The 10,281-nt window shown below is 47.4% G+C and overlaps 1 non-coding gene across 1 annotated transcript; it reads right to left on the reverse strand.

Annotated features, from left to right (window-relative positions):
• Positions 1 to 323: 323 nt before the first annotated feature.
• Positions 324 to 460, reverse strand: LOC115873135. Its single transcript, XR_004048243.1, has one exon. It is a non-coding gene; the product is annotated as a small nucleolar RNA SNORA70 (small nucleolar RNA).
• Positions 461 to 10,281: the final 9,821 nt, after the last annotated feature.

Here is a 10,281-nt window from a genome sequence, read left to right on the forward strand (position 1 = left end):
CTGTTGGACTCCGCAGCCCTCCCGGATGAGGCGCTTCTCAGCCACCATGTCCTCAAACTCATCCGCATGAAAATTGGTGAAGCCCCACTTCTTGGAGATGTGGATCTTCTGATGCCCAGGAAATTTGAGCTTGGCCCTGCATAAGACCTCAATCACAGGTTCCTTGTTTTGAAGCTTGGTGCGGATGGACATGGCGGCCTGGTGAATGTGGACTCTAGCCACTGTGCCTTGGGTTTTCCCCAAAGCACCTCGCATCCCACTTTGGAGCCTAGATTAAGGGGAGCAGAAATCAGCCAGGCCAGAGCCATCGAAAAGCAGCAAAAGGTTGTCTCCAAGGTCCCTTAGGGCAGTCTCTACATACCAATAGACTGCACACACTACTGAGGAGGCTTGCTGTTTGCAGCCATTGCACACCGGCCCCCACAAGGAGGAGGACGGTTGGCTAAATTGTAGACTGCAGCTCTTTACAGGAGTAGAAAGCCTTCTATTTCTCCTGTAGAGCTGGATGGTGGTTTCAAACTACTGACCTTTCTGTTGGTAGCCCAACTTGTAACCACTACGTCCATCTAGGTCTATAGTATAATCTATAAACTCACTTCCATCGAGTTGATGCTAATTCATAGTGACCCTATAGAACAGGGTACAATTGCCCTCTGGACTTCTGGGACCATAGCTCTTTGTGGGAGAAGAAAGCTTCATCTTTTTCCTGGAGAGCAAATTATAGTTTGGACCTCATGGGTGGCACAGTTGAGTAAGCAATTGGATCACTAACCACAAGGTAAGTGGGTCAAACTCACCGGCTGCCCTCTGGGAGGAAGTTGAGGCCATTCACTCCCATATAAATATTTATAGCCTTGGAAACCCATATAGATCACTATGAGTCAAATTGACTTGATGGCAGTGAACAGGGAGGTCTATGAACTTCTAAAGGAGGTGTTTCTGTCCCTCTAACCCTTCTCCAGATAAGTCTGCACTTTTTGATTGGCACCACTTCAAGATGGCAACATGGTCATTCTCAAGGGCTCAAAATCGTGTTCCCTTTCAATGTCCTTTTGAAATGAGCAACAAAATTGGGCTGTAGGGTGGATAGGGTGAGATTTCCCAAACGATATTCTCAGTGACCACCACCTGCTACCTTCCAAGAATGAACAGGTGTCATGACAGGGGGGAAAATCCTCAGTGCAATTTTCTTTCCTTTTTTTTTTTTAGTGCAATTTCCCTAGCCTTTTTCTACCAATGCAGTTTTGAATGTTCTTAAAACATCTTCCTAATAAATCTTATGACCATCCTTTCTCCTTTGAGAAAAATCTACCAAAATTATGCCATTGGAATCTCAAAATACGGTCTCCATCTTTTCTTTTCTTTGGTGGTAGGGAAAAACTTTCAACATTCATTGATAAAGGCAATACTGTACGTGTTACTGTACATGTTATAGTAATAAAGCAAAGAGGGCATTAAGTTAGTAAATATCTGGTAGTCCTGGGCCACCATTTATTGGGCACTCTTAAGGCAAAGGACCTGATCCAAAGTCCAATGACCACCAGTTCTTTAACCTTGGGGTACCATTCATCTTTCTCCATAACTTTCTGAGCTGATCTCTTTTCTGTGGGTTTAACTGGCCACGCAGATCCCCTCAGAAGTCACTATTTGATTGGCTCTTTATTTGGGGGAAGGCACCATAACAAGACTGAGACATGTGTGTTACTGAGAGAACTTGTCCGTAGCCGTCCGCTGATTGTAGAGACATGTTCACACATCTTTTGTTTGGAATAAACCCATGCATGTCTGAACTGGAGCCCTTGTAGCAATGCTTTTAAAACTTACTCTTGTAGGTTTCTTTGTGGAACTTGAGTTGGGGTAGTAAGTGGGGATCCTGGGAACCCCACTCTGATCCCATCTATATTCATTTCTTAGGGTTGCTGTAATAAAATATCATCAACAAGTGACTTCAAATAGCATAAAGTTACTGCCTCATCATGATGGAGGCTGGGAGTCCAAATTCAGAGCTTCAAAGGACCGTGCACTGCCATTGGTTCTTGGAGAAGGTCCCCCTCGGTCTCTTCCAGCTTCTGGTAGCCTGAGTGGTGGTTGTCTGATGTTCCTTGGCTTATGTGTGCATCTTTATGTGGCTATCTTCCTTCTGGGTGTGTCTGTTCTCCCCTCTTACAAGGTCCCATTCCCAAGAGGATTAGGATCCAAGAGTATTAGGACCCAATTTCCAAACAATCATATTCACAAGTTCCAGAATTTAATATATATTAATACATTTACAGGTACTAGAAGTTAATATATATTAATATATTAGTACTAATATATTAAATCTATATACATAGTATATATTAATATGCTAGTACTAATATATTAATATATATTATGTATATAGATTTACTGCCATCGAGTTGATTCTGACAAAACGGAATTCAATCTATAACCTTCTTCTGCCCACCCCACTCAGCAAGCCACAGGTCTGGAGGGAAGCGTTTCACAGTCCACAGTTCATCCTTCTAACATCTCAGGGACGAGAGCCCAGCATTCTCTTAACTTCTTTCAATTCTCTGTGTGCCAGAGAAGGTTTGAGACTTCTGGAAGTGAAGAACACGCTGTGGTTCCCATAGTTAAGTATGAATGACTTAAAATACACACACGGGTGAAGCCACTCGGCTTACTGAGGTGCATTCACCCTGAAGTCAGTCTACCAACAAGAATAAATGACTGACGGTGGGTCCTTGCTTATTTTGCAAAGGGAAGGTAGGGAGAAAGAACACCTGACGCTCATCACTGAAGTGCAATACAGGCATCTTCTTGTCCTGACAGATTTGCCTGGGAGGAGGCAAATGTAACCCGGAAGGGCCGACAAGCAGCTGTACTCAGAGGTGTTTTTGTCATGGGCAGCTGCACATACACACAGCTTCTCTCCAAATGCGTTATGAAGGCGTTTTCTTTCTTTGTTTCTTTGTTTGTTTGCTTCTTAAATGTGGCATGAAAGCGCTCCGTTCCGGAGGCTTCATTAACCGAGGCACCACCATCTCCTAAGTCACAGCTAGAAGCTACGATGGGCTGAAACTGCCCAGAGAGAAATCCAGGCCTGGCCAGCTAGAGGCCGTAGAACTCAGGGTTCCGGCTCTGCACCCAGCAGCTTGGCAGTCCCGGGGAAAGTCTCCTAGTCTTGGCACCTCATCTGTAGACCTAGGACAATTACCCCGTGTCCACGGAACCTTAACAAAGGCCAGATCTGCTGTCAAGGGCTTCTCCTGAATTGTCTCAATTAATCCTCACAACAAGACTAGGAAGCACTCCCTCTTGTTTTTCAATTTGAGGACTGAGAAAATGAGTCTGAGAGACCCTACAGTGGGTTGTCCAAAAGAGCACAGCTAGTTATTGGAAGATTGGGCATTGACTGTTGCTTAACCTGGTTGGAGTTTTCGGTTTGGCAGTTCCCAAAGTGGAATACCCCAAGAAGAAGTACTGCAACGGGTCCACCACCCTCCGGTCTGACCTTAGAGCCCACTGTCTTAGACACACAAAGTAGAGGCTGAAGTTATGGGATAAAGTACATTATCTAGATGAACACGCTTTGGGCAATTATATCTTTGAGAAAAGCACCCTGGTGGCTGTGCAGGTTATTTGTTGGGGCTGCTAATTGCAGAATCCGTAGTTCAAACCCACCCACTCCTTGTGGGAGAAAGATGAGGCTGTCTCTTCCCCAATAGAGTTAGAATCTCAGAAGCCGTATGCAGCGTCGCATTGAGTCACAATCAGCTCAGTGATAGTGGATTTCTATCTATGAGATGCTTTGAGCATTAGGAATATGTGCTTCTGTAGAAAGCTATCCCCAGGGAAACTTTTCTTTTTTCCTTTCAGGACAAGCTGGATGGATTCTACTTGTTGCCCTCGGCCTACTTGGTTGTTACTCCATCCTTGCAGCTGCTGTGGCTCACTTCTTGGGTACCCGTGGAAGCCCTATGATCACACAAACCCTGGCACACTGCACCACATGCTTGGGGAATGCACCAGCCAGGTCAGTGTTTTCCGTTTCATAAAGAAGGAAGGGAGCCTGGGTGGCGTGGTGGGCGGCGCATTGGGCTGCTGTCAGATCAGCTGTTGCACATCGCCAGCCGCTCTGTGGGAGAAAGACAGGGGCTTTCTACTCCCGTCTCGGAAACGCAGAGGGCAGTTCTCCCCTGCTCTCTAGGGGTGCTGCGAGTGGGCCTTGATGTGGTGGGAGCGAGGGAGTGTGAGAGAGAAGCACGAAAACATACAGAGGCCAGCCCTGGAAAACGCGATAGGATTTGGAAATGAGACGACCCAGAGAAGAAGAGGAGAATGAAGCCAAAAGTAAAAGAAGACGACCTTCTTGCTCTTTTCTCTGCGTCAGACAGTGACCTGTAGGGGGACCAACCAGCTGAGAAGACCAAAGGGGGAGCCAGAAAGCCGTGGTCTGGAGGTGCTGCTGCTTAAGGCCTCCGTGGTGGGGGGTTGCTGTTTGGCAGGTCCCAAAGTGGAATACTCCAGGGAAGAAGTGTCGCCACACGGTCCACCTCCCAAGCTGGGGAGGGAAGGTACCAGCTCTTCAGTCTTCTGCCAGTGGTGTCTGGGCAGCTGGCATCCCCTCCCACCAGGCTGTGTGTTGTTTCAACTTCAAAGGCCAGGGCAGCCATCAAAGAGAGGAAGAAGAAACAGAGACAAGTGTAACCCTTTCCTTCCCCTACCTCACCCTACCCGCACTCCACCCCCCATTAAAAAGTCTCCTTTGTCATCGTCAGATATGTGTATGTGCGGTGGTGGCCCGGGCAAAGACTGTCAGTGTGGGTCTAGGGAACTGCTTCCCTAGGGGGTTTGGGGGGAGTATAAGAGGTTGCGCCTCACAGTGACCCACAGACCCAAACCTCTCTCAGATTCATGCTCTGCGTCCAGGGCGTTTACTTTGGTTTTGCTGTATATTGAGTCAGGACTTGCGTTTGACTTGAGTTAGAATGGGACTTGTGGAACCGGGGTCGCCAACTCCACACTTGCTATTGTGCGTGATAAAGCTGGTCACAGTTCACACCAGGCTGGGTCACACTCGCCACACCCAAGAAGGGCTGAAGATCCAGGAGACAAAGCAAAGCTTTGCAGACAATAAGACGAATATAGAGCCTGGGCTTGGTGTTCAGGTCTGCCCTAGGTCCTTAACCTTTCCAAGGTGTAATTTTCTTAGTCATAGAATCATAACCAAAAAGGAACAATAGTTAATTGTTTCAAGAATTAAATGAGATGCCTTATATACAGTAAATGGCCCATAGAGAGCATTCAAGAAACATTAGTGTCTTTCCAGTTCTTGAAATGCCAGGAAAGAAATGACAAGAGGGCAGGAACGGAGGAAGTCCCTTTTTATAGGAGGTGAACTCATAGTCCATTTAGCACTCAAAGCCCCCCCCCCACCTCCCCAATCCCCACCCCTGAATCGACAACTCAAAATAGCAAGGTAGTAGCAATAACAGGGATCTCGTCTGCATGCTTACCATGCAGCCATGCTTTCTGAAATGTACTGGCATTGATAGTCAAGTAAATGTTATTGTTTGCCCTCAACTAATGGGGACCCCAAGCACCGTGCAATCAAATGCAGCTCGATCCTGTACCATCTCCATGATTGGCAGTGGATCGGACCATTGTGGACCGCAGGGTTTTCATTGTAGAAGTAGAAGGCCAGTCTTTCTTCTTAGTCTACCAGAGTCTAGAAGGTCTGCTGAAACCTGCCCAGCATTATAGCAACACACAAGCCCCCAATGATAGATAGGCCGTGACTGTGCAGGAGGTGCATTGGCTAGGGATCAGCCCCAGGTCTCCGGGATGGAAGGTGAGAACCACCACGACCCCAATTTTGTTGAATCAGGGCATCAACAGACTCACAAACCCACTTCCACTAGGAATTCCTTTATACGATTTTTATCTGTTTGCCTAGGTTTTCCTTCTGTACAACAGATGCTTCTCACATACAACCTTGTCTGTTACCTCTTCGCAGGTCTTAGCTCTTTACCTCCCTTATAAAGTCTTGGTGACCGTGATTATGCCTTTTACAGCTTTGTATCTTTCTCAGTGCCTAACGTTGGTCAATAAATATTTGCTTGACTGATTAGTTCAAAAATACCCAGGAAAGCACTTTCAAAGGAAGACGAAGGCAGGTCCATTCAACATTTGAGTTTCATGGAGAGAGATATTAAGGGAAAAATGTCTTAGCCTTCAGGGAAATATTGATGCTTCTCTCCCCTATTCCATTCTTCTCAGCTCTGATTAAAATGTGTACACCTTTGTCAAAAGGCATTTCGAACTGACCAAGGAAAAGCAGCAACATGCCATTTGAATACAGAGCTTTTCTTTGTTAGTTCTTTTATCTGGTGAAGTAGTTTGACAATTGGGATCCCCTCCGGAAACGTTCAAATAATGGTTCAAATCATGTCCCCCGAACATTTTAAAAATAAAAAAAAACCTATTTCAAATCCTTCTGACAGAAAGGACTTTTGGGGTGATAAGCTCCTCCGTAGAGAAAGGCAAAGAAGAGCTCCGGGGGAAAAGTGCAGGTAAGGTGACCTAACACATTCTGGGCACAGGGTACTTTACAAAAAAATTCACTTCCTTTCCGCTGGCCGCCCTTTGGGGAGCTCTATAGACAGGCCTAGGATCCTTAAGGCCAGCAGTTAGAAGCCATCATCAGTCCTCACGAGGGAGAGAGGCGGGGTTTCCACTCCCATCAGCAGTTCCAGTCCTGGAATGCCCCAGGGGCAGTTCTACCCTGTCCTACAGGGTTGCTCTGACTCGAGAGCAGTGAGTCAGATTTTTGCACTTTTTCACTTAATAGGTAAGCTTACTAATCAACTGAGTGAGTCACTAACCTTCAACGAAATCATCTTTCATTCAAAAGTAGATTTAAGTGAAATGCATAACTTCAGTGACAGAAGTGTTTTCTGGGGGTGGGCAAGTGGGGAGTGTTAGAGACCTACAAGTCTCTGAGTGGCTCAGATGATTAAGCACTCAACTGATCATCAGAAGAAAGGCCTGGTGATCTGCTTTTGAAAGGCCACCGTCATGACACCCGGTGAGACCCAGCTCCACTGGGCACGCTAGGAGTGCATGAGGCCATGCAACTTGGCTTGTAGGTAGAGATCGAAGGAAACATCCCGTGGATATCCCAGAACAAACAGACTGCCTATTAGTGAAGAGCTCTGACATTAGTCATCCTACTCCGACTTTTACATTCTTTGTCTCCAAAAAGTATCTTTCTTAGAAAGATTCGTACAAGGCTTGTTCCTCCCAAGGAGGGATGAATGTTAATGATGCCCGGAATGTCTGACTTTTCCAAAACACAGCACCACGCTGTTAGGTAGCTAGATTTAGGGCCGGGGTGGGTGGGGGTGGTGGGGAGGGGATGTTTGTCCCTCCCATGCCTGCAAAGGCCCCCCATAAAGAAGGTCGAAAAGAAATCAGGCAAGCATTAGATGCCTATGAAGACCCCACATTGAGCATGCTCACACTCAAGCCCCCAGAGCCAGGTGGGAGGTAACACCTGGGCAGTCCAACTAGGCCCAGGTTCATGACCTCACCCAGGTGGGCTTAACCCAGTCAATGGGGTCAACCAATACCATCAACCACGCCTCCCCAGCAGGAGGCTTGAAATATCCTGGCTGTGGGAAGGTTTTTACCCTGCTCCTGGTCAGAGGCAGGTCGGAAGGTGGGGGCGAACACGCGCAGCTTGGGCGTGCCCCTCAGGGCCCATATGCGCCTGCTCCAGGCCCACAGCTTCTCTCTTGCCCCAGTGCTCACACCTCTGCGCACTGGCCCCTTCGTTCTCTGGCCTCTGCACCCTCCAGCCCCTTAGTCCCTGGGACTCCCCCACCCCAGTTCCACATATGTGGGTGCTCTCTTCCACGAGGTTGTTCAGGCCCAGTTGTGAACCCCTTTGAGACTGTAAAATCTGAAGCTTGTCCGGGCCTTCATCAAAACCCACTTGGATTACAAAACAGGCTTCGCGTGAATTCTTTCATCATGCGAAGCCAAGAACCGAGGTCTGACCCACTGAAGAAACCTAACGACTCCATTATCCCGAGATCAGCCATCACCCCTGCCCTTCGTATATCCCCTCCTTTCCCAGGCTTCTAGAATTTCTGCAATGTCTCACAGAACTCATGAGCCATCAAGGAAAGCCTCAAGTGGTTGGGGGTGCTTGCCGTTGAGTGGATGCCAACTCATAGCCCCCTCCAAGGTGGGCTGGTAGCGCCCTGTGACTTTCCAAGATTGTGACTCTTTGCTGGAGTCAAGAGCCTCATCTTTCTCCAGGGGAGCAGCTGGTCGTCTTAAACTGGTGACCTGGGGACGGAAGCGCAGCGTGTAACCACTCGACCACTAGGGCTCCTTCCAGTTGCGGGTGCTGGTAAGTCCCAAATCCAAAGTCCAGATGTCCTTCTGGAACAGTGGTTCTCAAGCTTCCTAATGCCATGACCCTTTAACACAGTTCCTCATGTTGGGGTGACCCCCCACCGATAAAATTATTTTCATTGCTACTTCATCACTGTAATTTTGCTACTGTTAGGAATTATTATGTAAATATTTGATATTTACACAGTAGCTGCTCTCTACACATATGTGACTGGTCCGCATAACTACATTATGGCACCAATCCCGTCACATACACCTTTATTTGTATGGGGTGTATGCGATGGGGTTGGTGTGATGATGTCATCATGCCAGGTACTTGCTCGTGGGCGTATATGCATGTGGGAAGACCCTCCTGGAGACAGAGGAGCGGTGTATTTTCCAATGGTCTTAGGTGACCCCTGTGAAAGGGTTGTTTGATCCCCAAAGGGGTCACAACCCACAAGTTGAGAACCGCTGCTTTGGAGGCTCCTTGTCACCCACAAGGCTGCAGATGCTGGTGAAATCAGTGCAGATGATAGGCCAAAACTCAAGTCCCAAGATCCAGAGGTCAGACCGAAGCAAGGCAGGTAGATGAAGGAGCCAGAGCAAGAGTACAGAAAGGTCCAAAAGTGGAAGTAGGTCTGACTTGCTTCTGTGCACGCTCTGTTAGAAGGGGGGGGGGGGCGTCCCCAAAGATGACCTTAATGGAGGTGTGGTCTTGGCATCCACAGCCCAAACCCTCAAGGAAACAGGATGGTGGCTTGAGACATGTCCTCCAGTGAGGTGTGGACTAAACATCTCCTCCTTCTTCTTGCCTCATTAGCATAACAGATAATTCCCTCTGAAATGGGATTCAAAGCACAAGTGTAGAGGCTAGAATTCACAAAACGTCACTAAGGGTGCGACTAGTAAGCAATGAACTACATCTCAGTGTCCTTTCCGGGCTTCTGAGTTTGGGGAACGGATGGTGGCGAGCATGCGGGGTGTGAGGGCACTAAGCCATCTTTGAGGTTATGTCCTTCTAGGGAGAAAATGTTCTGTTTTGTTTGCGTGCGTTTATTTGCTTTGCCTTTCCGGGTAAAGGAGCAATCTTTTGAAAATGATGAAAATATGGAATTGGCCATTGTAATCCGATTCAGCAAAGCAGTTCCATTTGGGTGATTTTAAGGCTGCCTCTGAGAGTCAGGAAGTCTGGACTCTCCGCAGACCCCAGATCATTGAACAGAGCTAGTAGGGTCTCCTTGATGGTTATGCCTTGGCTGCGGCCCTCGTGTCTTTGGTGAAACACATCTCTTTTCTCAATTATTCAAAGTAAATAAATCAATGAAGTAGTACAAAAAGAAGGAAACATTAGCAATAACCACCCCTCTGTTTCTGTCTGGGAAAGCAGAGTGCAAACTTCAGTGATTTTAAAGACAGTTTTAGGGAGGACAGAGCGTCCATCTGTACGGCTTGGCAAATTAATTTTGAACATTTGACGATAAAAAGGCTGAGTTCCTAGGAGCTGGCTTTAAAAGTCACAACCCATGGCAGTCGGAGGCATTCACTGGCTCTCCTTCCTATTCCACACACGCCTGCACCATGGGTTTGGAAAAAAAGTCCGGTTTTCTGCAAAGCACTGCCAGTTGAGAAAAGAATCAGCTACTGAAGAAGTGATACTAGCATGATGACCTGCATTTAGATCCTCAGTAGGATTCCGTCACAATCCAAAGGCCTTGTTGTATTAGCACATTCGATGGAGAAGGGGGCAGGGCTGTAAGGGGGCTTCTCCCCCCACACACACCTTTTTCTTTCCTTTCCCTTTTTCGTCTTCATAACAAAACACCTCCCTGCGTAAAAGTCCCCGGATGAGTTAGCTCGAAGGCAAACCCAGAGGGGGTGGAAGTGGAAATT

The sequence above is a fragment of the Echinops telfairi genome, unplaced genomic scaffold, assembly GCF_000313985.2.
Source record: "Echinops telfairi isolate 266 unplaced genomic scaffold, ASM31398v2 ScPeMD7_7463;HRSCAF=8501, whole genome shotgun sequence".
Taxonomy (NCBI): Eukaryota; Metazoa; Chordata; class Mammalia; order Afrosoricida; family Tenrecidae; genus Echinops; species Echinops telfairi.